General features: G+C 39.7%; 1 pseudogene; it reads left to right on the top strand.

Moving 5' to 3' along the window:
• Positions 1-21,692: 21,692 nt before the first annotated feature.
• On the top strand, positions 21,693-22,869 carry LOC112808056 (septin-9 pseudogene; annotated as a pseudogene).
• Positions 22,870-23,230: the final 361 nt, after the last annotated feature.

Genomic DNA, 23,230 nt, shown 5'->3' with positions numbered 1-23,230 from the left:
AACTCAAAGGGTGCATAATGTGAGACAGATTCTACCCTCTTCTCTCTCCATGCTCAGCATACAGTATGTAGTGCTCTGGCATCTGTACAGCCAGGATGCACTTCTGCTCCTAACGTCCACTCTTCGAGTCCCTTGGCTCTTGAGCAACTGACCTCTTGGTGGCTGGTCCCCTGCTCTTAACACTGGGCTCTTCCCCCACCACCCTACTTTCTTTCAATGAGCTCCAAGAGCCCTCTCCCTGAAATGAGGAATATCTCAAAAAAAATGAGGAATATCTCCTACACACTGCACTTTGATTGAAGAATACTGTCAGATGCTCCAAAAATCAAAAAGATATTCTGGTGAAATAAACCTTGCTATATGTATATTTTCCTTTCTTCATGGCTCTGGCAAAAGTTTTTGCCCCCTTCGGGACTATTTAGTATACACTGTTGTATTTAAAGTTATTGATTCCCTATTGCATTGGCTCATTCTTCTTACATCAAGCTAGTCTACTTTGTTTTCCCTGAAGATAAAGGTCTTCACAAGAGTATCCTTGATCTTCATGGACAGAGACCTCATGGCCTCCTCTGTAGGCACTTAAACACATCTAATGTCCAGGAGACTCATGATAATGAGTTTCAAGACTATATGCTCCAATTGTTAGGTGTCTTAGTATTGTTGAATAGTAACACACCTGACTGAACAAAGAAAGTGCAATAATCCCTGGCACAAAGTACCTAATGTTATTTCCATGGCCATAATGAAAAGATCTAAAGAAAAGAAAGTGGAAGAAAGAGCAGAGGAGTACTAATGAAAGGAATGGAAGGTACTGAAACTGTACTCAAATTATTCTTTAAGAGCTCTCATGTATTAATTTAAATTTAAAATTAATCAAATGTTATAAATAAATACAAATATCAGAGGTCATCATTTTGTTTTCAAACTAATATGCTGTCCATCATCACAACCCAAGTCTCCTTAGAAGAGCATGACCTTTTCTAAGTTGTTGCACATTCTATTTACACATAACAATCCAAAAAAAGAGTTATTCATAGGGTGGGAGTGGGAAGCCTACAGAAGAGGACATTTCAGTAGACGAAGCAAGGTAGAGACCAGAGGAGGCAAACAAAATTACTGACCATAAATATCAAATTGGTACAGAGGAATGGATGCTAAAGAACTTTCAGGCAGATTTTTTTCCAGGCTTCAGGTGAGAGGGGATGTGGTCTTGGGTAACACTGTGATAACAGCAAAAGCTGTGAGCATATGCTTTCCTCACTTTTCATAGAAGTGATCAGGCACACTAGGTGTGTGAAGCTTGTGATCTGATAAATTCACAGACCACTGCCAGCACTTCAGGGCTTTACCTCAGATGGGCCCTTCTATTCTCACCTTTCCTTGGTAAAACTCTGTCCTCTGAGAAATGTGTTTGTTTTTAGAAATAAAGTCTAAGTAAAATGAGACTATTTAGATAATGTGTAGAAGTAAAAGCAGAGTAGCTATCATTCAAAACAAAAACTAAATGATCAATTGAACAAGACATACACAAAGTAATGAAGTCAGAAGGCATTATGCTGATGGAAATATTAGACCAATAAATTCTAGAGTGAATTGTATCACACAAAATGAATACATTCATTGATATAGCAGGATAAGGAATTGTAGCACTGCACTGACATTAGATCAAATCTCGGCTTTGCCAATTTTTTTCCTCTTTGAGTATAGTTGACATACAATATGACATTAGTTTCAGGTGTACAACATAGTGATTCAACAACTCTATGCTGTGTTCACCAAAAGTGTGGCTGCCACGTAACCATTAAACGCTATTACAGTATCTCTGACTGTGTGCCCTATGCTGTGACTTTTATTCCCATGACTTCCTCATTCCATGACTAGAAGTCAGTATTTCACATCTTCACATATTTAGCACCCCCTCCCCTCTGGCAACCATCAGTTCATTATCTCTATTTATAGGCCTAACTCTGCTGTTTATTCACTTATTCCTGTTTTAGATTCCACATATGAGTGAAATCAAATGGTATTTGTCTCTCTCAGTCTGACATATTTCATTTAGCATATGCCAATTATTTTAACCTCAAAGCATTTTGCCATTCTGCACAAATGTTTTTCATTTTAAATTGAATTAATACCTATCTTATAGGTATTAGTTGTTGGGTGTTTAAGTGAGGTGATATATTTGAAAGTACCAGGCAGATTCAAACTATGATTACTGGTATTGCTGTTGTTGTTTTCACTTTTCCAGATTTATATGTAGCTTCCCTACTCTAGAACCTGAAAAAAGTTGAAGGCAATTTCAAAAGTAACCATATTCTGATAGGTGTACAACTCTGTGAATTACTAAAATTCACTTAAGTGGGTGAATCTACGGTGTGTGTACTTTATTTCAAGAAAGCCATTTTATACATATATACATGCACACGTATGTAAGTCTATGCATACACACTCTTCTATATTTATAACATACTCACTGAAAGGCAGGTGCTGAGGGATCTAAAGGCAGTTCCTATGCCCCCCTCAGTATGTTAGTCAGGAGAAGAATTTCAGGAGCAAGAAAATGAACCTGAGTCATGAGGACAAGCTATAGGGTTGAAAGGAATTCATCCTCCAACTGAACTAAAGCAGGTGCTATCCAGGCCAAGTCATAAAAATTATCTTTCTCCCAGGCAGTTGTACAGGCCCCTCTGCCCTGCAAATTGTAAATAATGATGCTGGCACTGAGAATTTATGTGTACTGTTGATGTGAAGGCTCTGTGTCGATGTAGAGTATCAGTATGTTATCACAGGTAGCCCACAGGCCTCATCACAGATATGTACAGCGTCAAAAGCAGTTTTTCCCCATTTGCTGCTGAATGAAAACTGAAAAAGCAACATGCTGCTATTATTATCCATTTGTAGCCTGTTATATTTCAACCTCAAGTGGATGTACATATTTGACTGAGCACCCGACTAGAGTTACAATCTTGCATTGTGCTAGTATTTTAAGATTACCTCATAAATGAGAGAATTACACTGGCAGTCAGTATTTTGGTCTTGGTTTATATCACGTTTTGGGGGAGCATAAGCACGTTATTTTCTTTCAGCTCTTACAGGCTTGTCACCCTTGCCTATAACAATACCTGGTAATTATGCTTCATAGAACCTATGTCAGCTATTGTAATTATGACTTAACTCATCCATGTTTGTGACCCATTCCCTCGTTCACATATCCCAGGCCTGACCCGATTTCTTTAAGCCAGCCTGGATATTCCCACAACGTGCAGCTGACAACACATACCCGACCACCCCTCATTTTGTAATCTATCTTCTCCTAGGTTCAAGCTTCCTTAATGTTCCTGCATTTTATTTCCAACTGGTTTTGGTGACGAAGTTTTTCCCTTCTCTTTTTCAGACTTGTCAACCAATCTTAGTTTTCCCAGATTGATGTACAGTGTTTTCTAAAATATCTTTCCTCTGATACTTTCCATTCCTGGCTGCTGCAAGTAATTTTACTCACATAAATTCAGATATTAAAACATAATAACCCCCCGGACTATTTCCCACAGCCAGCAACTTTCAGTCAATACAATGAGAGGAAGAAGGGAGAGTCCAAACAAACATTTTGTGTGCCAAAAGGCCTTTTTCTACTAATTTTGAATCTGCAATCCCAACATAATAATCTGGGCCAGATTTATTTGACTAGTGTCAGCATGATCCTGGCACAACACTGGCTATCCAAGTAACTGCCCTGTATAACCTACCCCAAAGCCTCCAGGTTCAAGTCTGAATTCTTGAATATGACTCACAAGCAGTTTTATCTTTCCAACACCAGTCTGAGCTCTGTGGGCTCCAACCACTGTATTCTCTTTGCAGGTACCTGACTACTACATATTCTCTCGTATCTCTGTGCCTTTGCAGGGGACTCTGATGCAGACAAAGACTAAACACTCCTCAGTATTCATTGAATGTTCTCTGTTTGGGACAGAGGGCTGGGGATAAGAAAATCACTAGGATGAAAATCCTGTTCTCAAGTAGCTCACACAGAAAAGGAAAACAAGTGCATCCCAAAGTAATAAAATTATAAAAAGGAGTTGATATCTGACCCACATCTTGAGAGATGAGTAGAAATTTGTTAGGCATATAAGAAGGTAAGAGGTATTTGAGGCCAAAAAAAAATAGCACATGCAAATCCAAATTCAATACACATGTCCCTTACTTTGTGTCTTGACCTCTCTGAAGAATTCAACTTGTCTTCATTCTTGAAACAATACCTACCCTTTGGTATAGTGGAGAAGAGAAGTAATGGCTTAAGAGGCAAAGTAGAGTGAGCAATATTGAGCCATAAGGAAGGGTAACTCTGCAAAAGCAAAGTCTTCCAAAGACAAGAGACAGGTCAGGGGCGCCTGGGTGGCTCAGATGGTTAAGCAACTGCCTTCAGCTCAGGTCATGATCCTGGGGTCCTGGGATCATGTCATGCATCGTGCTCCCTGCTCAGCGGGGAGTCTGCTGCTTTTTCTGCCTGTCACTCCCCCTGTTTGTGCTCTTGCTCCCTCTCTCTGACAAATAAATAAATAAAATCGAAAAAAAAAAAAAAGAAAAGAGACAGATCGGGAAATGTCCAAAAGAGCTGAAAGGCAAGAAGATGCTTTCTCTCTTCACATAGCCAAATGTGCACAAATAAGATTTAAAAATATATTTCAACTCATGATTTCTTTAACTGAGAAGAAGTTGTGCCATTAGAGAATCTCCTTTTGGTTAAAATAACTATATTTATCTCACCTATAGTTTCTCCAACTCTGGATAATAAACTTTATATTTGAGTAAAAAAAATCAAAATTTTAGACAATTTTTCTACAACCTTCAAGAAAACAAAGTGCTACATTATTGGAATAGCATTACTCAGCTACAATAGGAAATCTGATTCAAGTTTTTTGATTCTTAATATACTAATTATTCTATCATATCAACCTGCATAGGCCAAAGCTGAGATGCCTGCCCTGCTGGATGAGATATTTTGTATACAAGTTTATTGTCAAACTACCTACATAAAACCCAAGTCCCTTTAATGATTTCGTTCCTAATTTAAAAACTGCTCAATCGATTGAATAGTTCATACCTGATTCATATTCAGCTATTATCTGATTAGGACCATTTCTCTAACTCACAGAAGAAATGAAGTTCAATCTATGAACTATTACACACAAGTCCTGAACAAAATCAGCCAATTCTTATTCTGGTTCAAGAATCGTTTGGTCTTGTCAGCCAAATGTTACCCTTCTCCCATCTGTATTTCTACAGTAGCCACAAAAAACTTACATGGCCCCACCTCTGGATATTTGAAGGGTCCTGGGAATGGCACCTGATTAAAGCTAAGCCAATCAAGTCCTCTGCCAAGGGCTCACTCACTGGAAATAAGGAAAGGGACTCACTGAGCTATGAGATGTGCTGTTCAAGAATTCGTGATGCAACATCTCCTACCATGTGGATGACGTTGGCCTGTAGGTGAGAAAGTAAGTGGAACATACATGGAAAGTAAGGCTGTGAGTGGAGTGAGACTCCTCACTCACCTCGCACCTGGTTTCAAGGGCCCCTAAGGCTAATTGTATCACTACCCTTCCCAGTGGCAGGAACCAACAATTTTGCATATTTGTTTTTTTTTCCCATGTGTTAATTTGATTTTCCTTATTTACAACCATAAGAGTTGTGAATAATAACCAAAACATTTAAAGGATAATTATGTTCACTATAACAAGACTTGAAAGTTAGTAACAACCTCATCACCTTTATTATATTAGGTAATCTTTACTATATTATATGTTATTAGATACTATATATATTACATACTATATATATGATTTATTTTAAGAAATTGGCTCAGCTGATTATGGAGGTAGAAAATCACAAGTCCTTAGGGCAGTCCAGCAAGCTGGAAAGTCAGGCAGAATTTGATGCTGTAGCTTTGAGGCAGAATTTCTTCTCTAGGAAACCCCAGTTTTTGCTCTTAAGGTCTTCAAATAACTGGATGAAGCTCATTCATATTATGGAGGGAAACCTGTCTTACTTAAAGTCCACTGATTGTAAATGTTAAGCACATCTCTGAAATTGGTGTCTGATTAAACAACCATGTACTACAGCCTGGCCAAGCTGACACATAAGACTTACTGTCATACTGTCCTTACTCTACAAATATCTAAATAATTGGACAGCTTTTAAGCAACTTTCTTTAAGATTTATTTATTTGACAGAGAGAAAGGGGGGGATTGGGGGCAGAGGGAGAAAGAATCTCAAGCAGACTCCACACTGAGTGCAGAGCCTGATAAGAGGCTTAATCCCCGAGATTGCAACCTGAGCCAAAACCAAGAACCAGACACTTAACCGACCACGCCACCCAGGGGCCCCAACTTTTAACTATATCTTAAGCCATTTCTGTTCCCTAATTTGGGTAAAAAAAAAAAATGTCCATCGAATTAATACTCCAGAGCTTTAAATTGAGCCTTTTGACTTTGAAGCTAGTAATAAAGCACTCAGATAATACTCTTGCAATATATAAAGTCAGCAAAAATACTTGAAGTGAATTACATCCCTGTAAGCAAAACAAGACCATCAATTACTATTCTGAATATAAATATCAAATATTTACACAGTAACAGGTAAAAGCTTTAGTGTAAAGTTGTGCATGTAATGTTTTGCTGTTGAGCATTATAGGTAAAAACATGAAGATTCCTGCGAAATAATGTGGTGCTAAATCAGCATCCACTAAAAAATGTTTTAGAGAATAGATATTTATTTACCTAATCTAGCTGCATTTCCTAGCCTACACTGGAAAACAAGGTTACTTAAAAACAACATTTGAGGATTTTTGAGGAAAGATGGAGGAGGAGGAGTGGACCCTATTTCAACTGGTCCCCGGAATTGAGCTGGATATCTATCAGACCACTTTGAGCACCCACGAAACCAGCCTGAGATGTAAGAGGACCTGGATCTCTACAAACAGAATATCGCAGGTGGTTGGTTTCAAGGTATGAAGCGAGGAGCCGTGATTCCGTGGGCAGATATCAGAGGATAAACAGCAGTGGGAGGGAGCTGGGCCATGGGGATCCTACACCACTGGTGAGCGACAGCCTCGCTTGCTGGGGACGGGGCACAAACTTGCAGACCGGTAGCAGCGGGGAAAGGACTTTAGGGCAGCCCCCAAGGTGGAAACCTAGAGCGGTGGGGTAGCCTGTACGACCTGGGGGCAGCTGGTGGTTTTAGAAGCACAAAGGGCAGAGACCAGGCCCAACCTGGAGGCAGGACTGGGGGCACTGCGGAGGGGCGCACAACCCAGGCCGCTGCAGTTTATAGCAGCACAGACAGAACCGGAGATGGTGTGGCCTGGAGAGCTCAGTGAAGAACAGACTGCAGTCTCTCTGCTCTGAGGCAGAGGGCTGGAAACGGTCTCTTCTGCTCTGACTCGCTGAAGAGACAGGGAAAGCCACCAGGGAAAGCTGCCAGAGAACAAAAGCCCCCAAAACTGATTCCCGCTGAGCCCATCCTCCACCACGGGGGGCAGGGCAACTCTGCCCATACAGGGTTGCCTGAGTAACAGCACAGCAGGCCCCTCGCCCAGAAAACAGGCTGGGAAAACAAGAGGCCAGCAACCCTAAGGTTCCAAGAAAATACGTGCATCTTGCTTGGGTTCTGGTCAATAATTTGGACTCCATACATTCCCTCAAACACCCATCAACAGAATGACTAGGAGGAGGAGCCTCCAAAATAGAAAAGACTCAGAGATTATGACTTATGCTGCAGATTTACAATTGGATGCAGATATAACCAAGATGTTGGAGATGGAATTCAGGTTAGCAATTGTGAAGACAATGACTAGAATGGAGAAATCAATTAATGGCAACATAGAGTCTCTAAGGGCAGAAATGAAAGCTGAATTGGCAGAACTTAAAAATGCTATCAATGAGATCCAATCCAATCTAGATACTCTAACAGCTAGGGTAACTGAGGCAGAAGAACGAATAAGCGACCCAGAAGACAATATAATAGATAAAAAGGGAAAAGAGGAGGCCAGGGAAACACAACTCAGAATCCATGAAAATAGAGAAATAAGTGACACCATGAAGCATTCCAATGTCAGAATAATTGGAATCCCGGAGGGAGTGGAGAGAGAGAGGACTAGAAGATGTATTTGAGCAAATCCTAGCTGAGAACTTCCCTAATCTGGAGAATGAAACAAACATTCGCGTCCTAGAGGGAGAGAAGACCCCTCCCAAGATCAAGGAAAATAGGCCAACACCCCGGCATGAAATAGTAAAACTTGCAAATCGTAGAACCAAGGAAACCATCTTAAGTGCAGTTAGGGGGAAGAGATTCCATACGTACAGAGGGAGGAACATCAGAATAACGTCAGACCTATCCACAGAGACCTGGCAAGCCAGAAAGACCTGGCAAGACATATTCAGGGTACTAAAAGAGAAGAACACGCAGCCAAGAATACTTTATCTGGCAAGGCTTTCATTTAGAATGGATGGAGAGATGCAGAGCTTCCACAACTGGCAGAAACTGAAAGAATATGTGACCACTAAGCCAGCCCTGCAAAAAATATTAAGGGGGTTCTATAAAAGGAGAAAGACCCCAAGAGTGATATACAACAGAAATTTACAGGGACAATCTATAAAAACAACATCTTCACAGGTAACATGATGACAATTAATTCATATCTTTCAATAATCACTCTCAACGTGAATGGCCTAAATGCTCCCATAAAACGGCACAGGGCTGCAGACTGGATAAAAAGACAGGACCCATCCATATGCTGCTTACAAGAGACTCATTTGGAACCTAAAGATACATCCAGACTGAAAGCAAAAAGATGGAGATCCATCTTCCATACCAGCGGACCTCAAAAGAAAGCTGGGGTAGCAATTCTTATATCAGACAAATTAGATTTTTAAACTAAAGTCTGTAATTAGAGACACAGAAGAACACTCTATCATACTTAAAGGGTCTGTCCAACAAGAAGATCTAACAATTGTAAATATCTATACCCCCAACATGGGAGCAGCCATCTACATAAGCCAACTGTTAACCAAAATAAAGAGTCATACTGATAACAATACGTTAATTGTAGGAGACCTCAATACTCCACTCTCAGCAATGGACAGATCATCTAAGCAGAAAATCAACAAGGAAACAAGAGCTTTGAATGATACACTGGACCAGTTGGACCTCATAGATATTTACAGAACATCCCACCGTAAAACAACAGAATACTCATTCTTCTCGAGCGCACATGGAACTGTCTCCAGAATAGACCACATACTGGGTCACAAATCAGGTCTCAACTGATACCAAAAGACTGAGATTATTCCCTGCATATTCTCAGACCACAGTGCTTTAAAACTGGAACTCAGTCACAAGAAAAAATTTGGCAGAAATTCAAACACTTGGAAGCGAAAGACCACTCTGCTCAAGTATGTTTGGGTCAACCAGAAAATCAAAGAAGAGCTTAAACAATTGATGGAAATCAATGAGAATGAAAACACATCAGTCCAAAACCTATGAGATACTGCAAAGGCGGTCCTAAGGGGGAAACACATAGCCGTCCAAGCCTCACTCAAAAAAACAGAAAAATCCCGAATTCACCAACTAACTCTACACCTTAAAGAACTAGAGAAAAAGCAACAAACGATACCTAAGCCACGCATTAGAAGATAAATAATTAAAACTAAAGCAGAGATCAATGAATTAGAAACCAGAAACACAGTAGATCAGATCAACGAAACTAGAAGTTGATTCTTTGAAAGAATTAATAAGATCGATAAACCACTGGCCAGACTTATCCAAAAGAAAAGAGAAAGGACCCAAATTAATAAAATTATGAATGAAAGGGGAGAGATCATGATTAACACCAAGGAAATAGAAACAATTATTAGAAATTATTATAAACAAGTATATGCCAATAATGTGAGCAATCTGGATGAAATGGAGGCCTTCCTGGAAACCTCTAAGCTGCCAAGACTGAAACAAAGAAACTGACAACGTGAATAGGCCAATAACCAGTAACAAGATTGAAGCAGTGATCAAAAACCTCCCAAAAAACAAGAGTCCAGGGCCTGATGGAGTCCCTGGGGAATTCTACCAAACATTCAAAGAAGAAATAATACCTATTCTACTGAAGCTGTTTCAAAAACAGAAACAGAAGGAAAACTTCCAAACTCATTCTATGAGGCCAGCATTACCTTAATCCCCAAACCAGGCAAAGACCCCATCAAAAAGAATTTCAGACCGATATCCTTGATGAATATGGATTCCAAAATCCTCAACAAAACCCTAGCTAATAGGATCCAACAATACATTAAAAGGATCATCCACCACGACCAAGTGGGATTTATCCCTGGGATTCAAGGGTGGTTCAACATTCGTAAATCAATCAATGTGATAGAACACATTAATAAGAGGAGGGAGAAGAACCATATGGTCCTCTCAATTGATACAGAAAAAGCATTTGACAAAATACAACATCCTTTCCTGATTAAAACTCTTCAGAGTATAGGGATAGAGGGAACATTCCTCAAGTTCATAAAATCCATCTGTGAAAAACCCACAGCGAATATCATCTTCAATGGGGAAAAGCTGAGAGCCTTTCCCTTAAGATCAGGAACACATCAAGGATGCCCACTCTCGCCACTATTGTTCAACATAGTACTAGAAGTCCTAGCAACAGCAATCAGACAACAAAAAGAAATAAAAGGTATTCAAATTAGCAAAGAAGAAGTCAAACTCTCTCTTTTCGCAGAAAACATGATCCTTTATGTGGAAAACCCAAAAGACTCCACCCCCAAATTACTAGAACTCATACAGCAATTCAGTAATGTGGCAGGATACAAAATCAATGCACAGATATCAGTTGCTTTCTTATACACTAACAATGCAACTGTAGAAAGAGAAATTAGAAAAACGATGCCATTTACAATAGCACCAGAAACCATAAGATACCTCGGAATAAACCTAACCAAAGAGGTAAAGGATCTATACTCTAGGAACTACAGAACACTCATGAAAGAAATTGAAGAAGACACAAAAAGATGGAAAAACATTCCATGCTCATGGATCAGAAGAATAAACATTGTTAAAATGTCTATGCTATCCAGAGCAATCTCTACCTTCAATGCCATCCCGATCAAAATTCCAATGACATTTTTCAAAGTGCTGGAACAAACAATCCTAAAATTTGTATGGAATCAGAAAAGACCCCGAATCAGCAAGGAAATGTTGAAAAAGAAAAACAAAGCTGGGGGCATCACGTTGCCTGATTTCAAGCTATATTACAAATCTGTGATCACCAAGACAGCATGGTACTGGCACAAAAACAGACATACAGACAAATGGAACAGAATAGAAAACCCATATATAGACCCTCAACTCTATGGTCAAATAATCTTTGACAAAGCAGGAAAAAACATGCAATGGAAAAAAGACAGTCTCTTCAATAAACGGTGCTGGGAAAATTGGACAGCCACATGCAGAAGAATGAAATTCAACCATTCTCTAACACCATTCACAAAGATAAACTCAAAGTGGATGAAAGACCTCAATGTGAGACAGGAATCCATCAAAATCCTAGAAAAGAACATAGGCAGTAACCTCTTTGACAGCACCCACAGCAACTTCTTTCAAGATACATCTCCAAAAGCTAGTGAAACAAAAGCAAAAATGAACTTTTGGGACTTCATCAAGAAAAAAGCCTTCTGCACAGCAAACGAAGCAGTCCACAAAATGAAGAGGCAACCCAAAGAATGGGAGAAGATATTTGCAAATGACACTACAGATAAAGGGCTGGTATCCAAGATCTATAAAGAATTTCTAAAACTCAACATCCAAAAAACAAATAATCAAGTCAAAAAGTGGGCAGAAGATATGAAAAGACACTTCTCTGAAGAAGACATACAAATGGCTAACAGACACATGAAAAAATGTTCATCATCATTAGCCATCAGGGAAATTCAAATCAAAACCACATTGAGATACCACCTCACACCAGTTAGAATGGCAAAAATGGACAGGGAAAGAAACAACAAATGTTGGAGACGTTGTGGAGAAAGGGGAACCCTCTTACACTGTTGGTAGGAATGCAAGTTGGTACAGCCGCTTTGGAAAACAGTGTGGAAGTGCCTCAAAAATTTAAAAATAGAGCCACCCTATGACCCAGCAATTGCACTACTGGATATTCACCCCAAAGACACAGATGTAGTGAAAAGAAGGGCCATATGCACCCCAATGTTCATAGCAGCAATATCTGCAATAGCCAAACTGTGGAAAGAGCCGAGATGCCCTTCAACAGATGAATGGATAAAGAAGATGTGGTATATATATACAATGGAATCTGACTCAGCCATCAGAAAGGATGAATACCCAACTTTTACAACCACATGGATGGGACCAGAGGAGATTATGCTAAGTGAAATAAGTCAAGCAGAGAAGTCAATTATCATATGGTTTCACTTGTTTGTGGAACATAAGGCACAGCATGGAGGACATTAGAAGGAAGGGAAAAATGAAGGGGGGGGGAAATTGGAGGGAGAGACGAACCATGAAAGACGATGGACTCTGAGAAACAAACTGAGGGTTCTAGAGGGGAGGGGGGGAGGGGGGATGGGTTAGCCTGGTGATGGGTATTAAGGAGGGCATGTACTGCATGGAGCACTGGGTGTTATAGAAAAACAATGGATCGTGGATCACCACATCAAAAACTAATGATGTATTGTATGATGGCTAACATAATAAAATTAAAAAAAATAAAATAAAAAATAAAACATTTGATAAGTATTGGAATATCACATGGGACAATTCATTTGTGCTTTTCTTTCTAACATATAGCAATCCATCATGCAGTGAGGATTTCCTTTCTTTTAAAATGCTGCTTCCGTGCTACTATTTAAATATTTACATGTGTTCTTCTCTGTATACAGTGTTATTTGATCCATGGAGTGGATGATTCAGTAGATTGACTTTGGATCAGTAATTTAGCATAATGATCTTCAAATAATACAGCAAGACAAGAAAAAAAAAATCAGACCAGAAGTCAGGAAATGGATGTGCTTGTTTAGGAGTTGGGCAAATTATTTCATCTTAAATAGGTCAAGAACATTTGACAAAAGAAAAACTGGTTTTAAGTACACACTTTTACTAGCTGTGCAATCTATGGAAAAGTTAAATCTTTTTTTTTTCTCCACTACAAAACTTTGATAGCTGTAGCAACCTTACAGAGTGGCCAAGAATATGAAATGTAAGGGCACTTAGCACAAGGCACAGACAGCATTCAACAAATGCACACTGATTTTAGTTTCCTCTCTTCGTGTTAGTTTGTCTCATCACTGCAATTTAGAGAACTGGGCCAAATGACTCCCTAGGTGCACTCCTTTCACAAATTTCTGTGTTCTAATGGCTAATGATAAATTTATTTGCACTTTGAATAGTCAGTTCCATACAGTTTTCTATTTGACCGTCCTCTTTTCAGAGAAGGCTTAGGATCAAGACCAACCTATAACATTTCCTTTGTCCTTGGTCTTTCCATTAGGATATGCTGCTATGGAAGACATTTAGTACTTTATTTATGATAGCAGACAGCTATCTTAACTGAATTAGTCTCTGGTTATGTGAAAAATATGGCTTTATAGTTAAGTGCTTTGGAGGATGAATGTTTGATCCACCTATTCCTGATTTTAACCAATGACTTATGTTCTCAAAATCTTAGTGCTTTTCAATTAATCACCAGTGTCTCTTTATAGATAGTAAGACAGAAGCCAAAGTTAACCAGTTAGTCTTATAAATCAAGGATAAATGAGCCTGGCTCTTTGAAAACTACAAACAGGTACAGCAAAGTACCAGGGTGATCGATTCTCTGGTCACAGTTACAAGAACTTGGGAAAGTTAAACTAAGAAAGCCATTGTGATCTGACTCCAAATAATTTTCTAAATGTAATCCTGCATTAAGTTCCAATCTGACAAAAAATGAATAAGTCATAAAATATTAGCTCTTGAAGTACAACCTCCTCTAGCCCATCTTCTGAAATTCTGTATTTGCTGAGATTTCCCTGTCCTTGAGACACAGGAGCCATGGGACAGAACCACATGTCTCACCCACGGAAGATGGGTGCGGTCTCACAGGGTCACTCACAGACCCACAGACTGCGTTATCCCAGTCACTCCTGGCTTTCTGATTCTGCAGATGTTATCCTAAAGCTGCACCATGTCAAACAGCCATTAAGTTTAGTCACTGTCCCCAATTTCCACAACTCTCAAAAAAACCTATGCAAACAAAATACGTATACAGAAATAGAAACAAAGGAACAATACATTTTAAAACAGTGACTTGTGATTTGAGGGATATTTGTGATAATTCAGGGGGAAGGGGGCATGTCACGTAGGCTTCCCTTCCCCTGACCTTGATATTGATGGCAAAGACGTTTCAGGGGAAAGAGTTTCATATTTACTTCATGCCAGATTTGGTTCTTGGGGGTCTGTCTTTCTGAATTACTGCACAGCTGGTGCTATCTAACAGCCCTTTCAAGTGTGGGGAACAAGGGATCTCCCAATTTTGAAATATTCTAGGACACTCTTTTCCAGAGTTCATTTCTGAGAATGAGTTAATAGATATTATAAATGTTTAAAAGGGCAGTTTCCTGGGTATGTGCATTTGGGAAACATAAAAGTTTTGTTGTTTTTTCTCTAGGACTTCTCTGAACCTAAAACATGCAAAATTTCATTATGAATATCTAAAAAAACAGATAAAGAGTATTTCCAAAGTTTATTCAGCCATTGTTGTGAGTTGAATCATGTTCCCCAAAAAGATTTATCGAAGTCTAAACCCCCAGTATTTGTGAATCTGATCTTAATCTTTGTAGATACTCTGCACTGAATTGTGTCCTCCTGATAATTCAAATGTTAAAGCCCTAACCACTAATGTGACTGTATTTGAAGAAAGTAATTAAGGTTAAATGAGATCCAATAGGATTAGCACCTTTATAAGGAGGCACCAGACAGTGCTTCCTCCCCCCCCCCACTCCCCTCTCTCCCTGTCTTCCTCGCCTTCCCTTCCCTCCCCCGCTCCCCTTCACTCTATCTCCCTTTTCCCCCTCCCCCTCTCTCCACCACAGGAGGGCACAGCAAGAAGGCAGCCCTCTGTAAGCCAGGAAGTGCACTCTCATTAGAAACAGAATCTGCCAATGCCTTAATCTCGGACTTCCCACCCTCCAAAACTGTGAGAAAATAAAGTTGTATGGTTTATGCCTCCTAGCCTAAGAGTATTCTGTTCTATCAGCTAGAGCTAAGACAACAGCTATAACCAAGTTAAAATGAGGTCTCACTAGATTAGGGTGGGCCGAATCCAGTGACTGGTGTCCTCCTAAGAAGAGGGCGGTTTAGACACAAACACACACAGGGGGAACACAACCGTGTGAACACAGGGGTAGAGAATGAAATTAGGCTGACACAAGCCAAAGTACGTGAAGGTTTGCTTCAACCACCAGAAGCTAAAAAAGGCAAGTAGATGCTTTCCTATAGTTTTTGGAAGCACAGCCCTCTTGGCACCTTGATTTCAGACTTGTAGCCTCCAGAACCATGAGTGGTTCATTTCTTTTATTTTAATCCATCTAAGTTTGTGGTACTTTGTTATGGCAGCCCTAGAAAATTAACTTAGCCATGGAAACACTTTGCTCTGTGGAGAATCTAGAAAGATAAGATTCCATGGGAAAGTGCTAGGAACCATTGTCTTTAAGACTATAGCCCTTCCACACCTTAACTGCCCTTCAAGACATGTATTATGTCCTCCTGGTTTACTCTAGCCCACTCATACTCTCCCTCCTCTGAACTCTTATTATCCCATATCACTGGGCATCTTCTCATTGCTTTGTAATATTCTTGAATTATTTTATCTGAGTAAATCTTATTTCTCTCCTTGATGCAAACTTGCAATTTGGTGTCTAGTTGAACTGATCCTTATACAAACACAGCGGTTCACTATGCTCCCACATACTCAGTTCCTTCCATCTTAAATGCCCTGTCTTTCTTCTCTCATCTTCCACTCTCCATTCATCCATTTCCATAACGCTAAACAGTACTCATTCTTCAAAGTCCAACTGAACTCTCACTCCCTGAAATCCCTCAGCATCCCTAGTCAGAAATAAATTCTTCCATCTATGAAGTCACAAAGCACTTATTTCTTTGCTATAGCACTTTTGACCTTGTTGTATCTGGACTGAATAAACTGATACCCTGTGGATCAGTATTTGTAGAACATGAGGTAACATCTTCTAATTTCTAGGATTTTGCCTTGCCAAGTACCGTATACAGGGTGGACTGTTCTGGAATAGGAAGGAAATATGGAGAAACTCTGAAGAAGAAAAGATAACTGAAAGGGAAGCCAGGGTACTTATATGGCTAATTAGAGAGAAACTTGGGGAACAGAACAAATGGCTAACTAGTGAATTTACAATGTGCAATGTCAACTTCTCCAGCTCCTAAAGAAAACATCAGTAAAATTTATGTTAATTACCAGTGCTTTAGGAATCTTTATCTGTATGTGTGACAAGATGTATAGATGCAACAAAAAGCAGAATCAAACTTTAAGATGGACAAGAAGTAAAAATTGAGGTTGCCAGCCATGTTAAGATTATACATATTACACTGTCAACTACTAGAGGTAGCAGTAGTTTCTGAAGGAACTTCAGATTCCTCACATTTGCTAGCATGATCTCACTGCATAATCGGAAACTTTTTTTTAGTGCTTCCATGAACCAGATGCTATAAATATAATTTGAGCCTATGATGCATGAAATGTTTCTAAGGAACAAAGATGGTTCAAGTGAATCACCTAAGTTATATGGATTATAAGTGGCAAGGAAGGAATTTGGACCATGCAACTTGACACCAGAACGTACACACTTAGCCACCAAGCCATCCTGAGCCCTCAGTGTATAAGCAGCTGCTGAATAAATGAAATGAATAAGCATTCAACGTTTATTAAATGCCTGCTAATGGGATGGTATTTAGGGTTTATTTCTGGCCATTTTAGATAAAACCATAGGAAAAGATTAGGTCTTCTCCTTAAAACACTTTCATGGAGAGATAGAGGATGGGCCAAACGACCATAGTTCTGACTCGGGTCCATGTTTATTTTCCCTACTGGAATTTCTATTGCAGCCTCAACAAGCAGACCATGTATAAACTCAGGTTGCCACCAACAATATGATATAATAAACAATGAAAATGGGTAATGACTTAATTTCCAGCATAAACCAGAAGTCTGGAACAAAACCAGAGGACCCATAAAATCTAGCAGAACCAGTCAAGTGAATAATTATTTGACTACTTGATGCAAGGCAAACATTATGGGGTGAATTCTGAGACATCAGTGATTGTCATAAGTTATCTATCCTCCTTTTTTTTCCCCCCCAGTTTTCAACCACTTCACTATTTCTAAAAAATAAAGGGTCAGGGCAGAATATGCCCAGACACTAAATAAACCAAGACTATAATGACTAAATAAAAAGGAAAGAAAAAAATAATATAAAGCAAGGGAAATTGTGGATTAGGTCTGCAAGACAAATACTGATCAAAAGGAAAAAAATTTAGCTAAAAATTAAGGCCGTTGTTTCCCCTAATTAGATTATTTGGTCAATAGGGATATTATAAAAATAAAGTAAGGAGACACTATATCTTACCTGGACCTGTTTTAGAAAAGTATGCATAAAAGTGAAAAACTTAGCTTACTAATAAAATACTAGAAACATAAAGAAGGAGAAATATTTTAAGATAATGGAAAGATAAATTAAAAATTAGAATCAAAACTTAGGGGCGCCTGGGTGGCTCAGTCGTTAAACATCTGCCTTCGTCTCAGGTCATGACCCCGGGGTCCTGGGATCGAGCCCCACATCGGGCTCCCTGCCCTGCAGAAAGCCTGCTTCCCCCTCTCCCACTCCCCCTGCTTGTGTTCCCTCTCTTGCTGTGTCTCCCTCTGTCAAATAAATAAATGAAATCTTAAAAAAAAAATAGAATCAAAGAAAATTTAGATCCCACCTCCAGGTCTTATAGCTCTGAGTTTTCCACTCTAATATTTTTTCTACACTTATTTTACTCGTTTAATTCCAAGCTAGTAACAATTTCCATACAATGTTTTCCACAAATATTAAGGCCCTATTTTCAGAGACAAGGTTGTCTTTTAAAAAATTCTAAAAGAAGCCAAAAAAGAAGAGTTGACAGAAGATTTTATTAAACAATGACTGGCATAGTATTGTTTCCACCTCCTGAAAATAAGATCACACATTCCTGTTAAGGATTAGCTGGATTAGCTTATTCAAGATAATATTATAGGGCAACTCTAGAAGCTGGAGATATTGGGAGAATGTTAATCATTAGGATCCTCCAGAAGAACTAGACTCCCAGGGCAAACTTCCTTATCCAGAACACACTGCCTTGCTTTGTAGAGCGACAGGAATTTATTTCCTCCTAATCACTTATATCTCAAGAGCTACTTAAATAAAGGAGGTAAGGCTGGTAGGAAACCACCTACTGACTGTAGCACTGGGTGAAATCATTGCCTGATCCTGGTCCTTCATAATCTGAGCCGACTAAACCTGAGTCTTACCTCTTTATTGATGCTGTAGCCTCCTACTTGGCTTGAACATCTAGACACTGACAGTCAACCTGTTATAAAAACTATGTCTCTTTGGTTAGGTTTAAACCTAGGCATGTTTTTGTTTTTGGTGTGATTGTAAATGGGATCAGTTTCTTTTTCTTTTTGCTGTTTCATTATTGGTATATAGAAATCACACCCCTTCCCCAGTGTAGATCCATAACAGTCAAACCCAGATTATAGAATAGACTGCAAATTTGCCCATATTTAACAATGTGGTTTAAATCTTGACCTGTCCAAACTTGAGGCAACACACGTGACCCAGATATAGCTTGAGATACAATGAAACAATTATTAATTTAACTGCACTATGACCAAATATCACTCAATAAGGAAGAAATAGCAATTCAAATCAAGTTAGTAGACAAGCAGTACCTCTGAGGTGCCCCAGCATAAGCATGAGAAGACTCCTGCCTGACACTTATTCAAATTCAGGTTACTGAGCCATGTTCAGCTCTAAATAGTCTCTAAATAGACTATCATAATTCATTTGCAAATGTTTCATATTTGTATCCCCATTTTAGGCAGGACAGAGCAGATTTAAGCAGAATTATGGAAATAAAGTTGTGTGAATTGAACTAATTAAATTAATATTAAGATAAGGTAAAAGAATGTCTCCTGGGCCCACAAACTCAGCTGTATTTGGATCACAGATATTACTTTATCTAAAGAAAATGTACACTTTGAAGAGGTTGACCTGCTCATAAAAAGAAGTCAAAAGAAATAAACATGGTCAAGATTTACTGAAAGTACAGTTTTCAAAATAATTGAAAACATGACTCATACAAATAAAAAGTTAGCAAAGATTTATAAAGTTTATTAATGAAGGAAACAGCTAAATCCTGGTACAAAAAAGAATTTAAGACAATGGATATTTATTTTCAATGGAAAAAATAATGCTAAAGTATGATTGCAAAGTTAGATATAAAACAGGTTAATATTGATTATGATAGCAATTATAGTCCAAACAACATCCTATGGCAATTATTTAACTGGCTTCAAGCTTGCTCCAATAAAGTTAAAAAACTATCTGCCAAGACGACATCTCAAAAAAGATGGCAATGTAAGAAGCTCTAGAATTTCCCTTCTTCCATGGACACCTCAAATATACATCTACACACAAAGCAATTCCCTCTGAGAGAAATCTGGAAACATTGAGTGACTTCTACCCATCAGGTGACTGAGAAAATACCACTATCAAAATGGATAGAAAAAGGTGAGACAAACTCTCACCATAAATTATACCCCTGGCACATAGCCATAACGTCAGGAAAGAACCCTGATTCTCAGCTTCTCCCTGAGGAGCAAAGAGTTTGGAACACACATCTAGCACCTCAAACCTTAAGTATCCTACCCAAGGAACAGGCCCCCAAATCTGATAATCAATGGGGCTTAGGTTCAGGAGTCCCCCAAGACCATGACAAGCAAAGAAGCAGTTTTTAAATGGACGTGGGATGTGGCTCACAGCTACATACCAGGGCTCAGCTCAAGAGAGCAGGCAAAAATGCCCATCTCCGAGTTTGACTACATACTTTCCCAGTTTCTGCTTGACAATCCAGTTTCCACTCAACCTACATCTAGGTGCTGACTTCAATTCTCCCCTTTTGGACACTGACATTTTTTTGTCACACACTCAACTACTAGAGCCACTAGGAACAAATATAGCAGCACTGAAATAACAAGGGTTTGAGAGGCAAAAAGGAGCTGTGGTCACACTGATTGACAAGGCTGATTCCTACACATAACCATTCTATAAAGACTGGGAGAGGTGGCTAATGTGCAGAAACCAAAATAAAGAGTCAAGGAAAATAAAGAAGTAGAAGAATATGTTACAAACAAAGAACAAGATAAATTTCTATAAATCAATCTTAATGAAATAGAGATAAGTGATATACCCATTAGAGAGTTCAAAATAATGGCTATAAAGACACTCAACAAGGTCAGGAGAACAGCGCATGAAAGAGTGAAAATTTTGACAAAGAGAAAACATTTAAAAAGTACTACCAGAAATCACAGAGCTGAAGAATATATTAACTGAATTGAAAATTTCAATAGAGAGATTTAATAACATATTTGATTAATTAGAAGAAAGGCTTAGCAAACTTGAAGACAGGATAGTAGAATTCATTCAATTAGAGAAGCAAAAACAAAGAAATGAAAAAGAGTGAAGATGGCTTATGGGATACCATCAATATATCTATTATAGGAATCCCAAAATGAGAAGAGAGAGAGAAAGGGGCAGGAAGCTAATCAAGAAAAAAATGGCTGAAAATTTCCCTAACCTAAAGGAAGAAACAGACATCCAGATCTAAGAAGCCCAAGAAGTAGAAAATAAGATGAAAACAAAGATACCCACGCTAAGGCATCAAAATTTAAAGATAAATAGAAAATCTTAAAAACAGCAAGAGAAAAGCAACTATTTATTTAAAAGGGAATTCCCATACATTATCAGTAGATTTTTCAGAAGAAATCTTACAGACCAAAAGGGAGTGAGATGATATATTCAAAGTGCTGGAAGAAAATATCTGCCAACCAAGAATACTTTAGTCAGGGGCACCTGGGTGGCTCAGTCATTAAGCATCTGCCTTCTGCTCGGGTCATGATCCCAGGGTCCTGGGATCAAGCCCCGCATTGGGCTCCCTGCTCCGCAGAGAGCCTGCTTCTCCCTCTCCCACTCCCCCGATTGTGTTCCCTCTCTCACTGTCTCTCTCTCTGTCAAATAAATTAAAAAAAAAAAAAAAACCCTTAAAAAAAAAAAAAAGAATACTTTATCCAGCAATGTTCTCTTTAAAATTTGAAGAAGAGATAAAAAGCTTCCCAGACAAACAAAAGTTGAAGGATTTCATCACCACTAGTCCAGCCTTACAAGAAATATTAAAGGAACTCCTTCAAGCTGAAACAAAAGGACACTAATTAGTAACAAGAAAGCATATGAAAGTACAAAACACACTAGATAAAGGTAAATATAATTAGGCCGGCGGCCGGCGCAGCCCAACTCAGCTGCTGGGCCCCTGAGGCAGCTCTTGGCTGCATTGGCTACATGGCCGACACCCCCAGAGACGCTAGGCTGAAGCAGGCGCCCACGCCCCGGAACGAGAAGGCCCCTGCGGACTTCGGTTATGTGGGAATTGACTCCATCCTGGAGCAGATGCGCAGGAAGGCCATGAAGCAAGGGCTTCGAGTTCAACATCATGGTGGTCGGGCAGAGTGGCTTGGGGAAGTCCACCTTGATCAATACCCTCTTCAAGTCCAAAATTAGCCGGAAGTCAGTGCAGCCCACCTCGGAGGAACGCATCCCCAAGACCATTGAGATCAAGTCCATCACGCATGATATTGAAGAGAAGGGCGTCCGCATGAAGCTGACGGTCATTGACACACCAGGGTTCGGGGACCACATCAACAATGAGAACTGCTGGCAGCCGATCATGAAGTTCATCAATGACCAGTATGAGAAATACCTGCAGGAGGAGGTCAACATCAACCGGAAGAAGCGCATCCCGGACACGCGCGTCCACTGCTGCCTGTACTTTATCCCTGCCACCGGCCACTCCCTCAGGCCCCTGGACATCGAGTTTATGAAGCGCCTCAGCAAAGTAGTGAACATTGTTCCTGTCATCGCCAAGGCCGACACGCTGACCCTGGAGGAGAGGGTCTACTTCAAACAGCGGATCACCGCGGACCTGCTGTCCAACGGCATCGACGTGTACCCCCAGAAGGAGTTTGACGAGGGCTCGGAGGACCGGCTGGTGAATGAGAAGTTCCGAGAGATGATCCCGTTCGCCGTGGTGGGCAGTGACCATGAGTACCAAGTGAATGGGAAGAGGATCCTTGGACGGAAAACCAAATGGGGCACCATCGAAGTTGAGACCACCACCCACTGTGAGTTTGCCCACCTTCGGGACCTCCTTATCAGGACGCACATGCAGAACATCAAGGACATCACCAGCAGCATCCACTTCGAAGCGTACCGGGTGAAGCGTCTGCACGAGGGCAGCGATGCCATGTCCAACGGCGTCGAGGAGAAGGGGCCCGAAGCCCAGGAGATGTAGACCCACCCTGCCCCCGGGACCCTGCCCCCCAGTCCTTTCCAGCACCACCCCCAGGCCCACCCACATGCCCCATTTTATTTTATATAATTTTCTCCACTTGTCATCGTTCTCTGCCCCTTTACACGCCGCCAAGTAACAAGATCACGTGTGCCCTCCTGAAAAAAAAAAAAGGTAAATATAATTAAATTCAGAATACTATAATATTGTGGGATGGTAGGTAAATCACTTGTTGATTTCACGCTAGTATAAAGGTTAAAAGACCAAAGAATTAAAAATAATTGTAACCATAATTTCTTAAGGAATACACAAATAAAAAGATGTAAATTGTGACATCAAAAACGTAACATATGGAAGAGGGGCATGTAAAACTGCAGAACTTTTGTATGTGTTTGAAATTAAGTTGGTATCAGCTTAAAACTCTGATCCTAAGAGTATGACAAAAGAAATCAATTACAAGAGGAAAACTAGAAAATTCACAAATATGTGGAGATTAAACAACATGCTCCTAGGGGCG

This window comes from Callorhinus ursinus, unplaced genomic scaffold, assembly GCF_003265705.2.
Source record: "Callorhinus ursinus isolate GAN/ISIS: 27379988/994484 unplaced genomic scaffold, GSC_fseal_2.0 scaffold32, whole genome shotgun sequence".
Lineage (NCBI taxonomy): Eukaryota > Metazoa > Chordata > Mammalia > Carnivora > Otariidae > Callorhinus > Callorhinus ursinus.
Note: the sequence above shows the minus strand (reverse complement) of the source record. Positions and strands in the feature narration are given on the sequence as shown.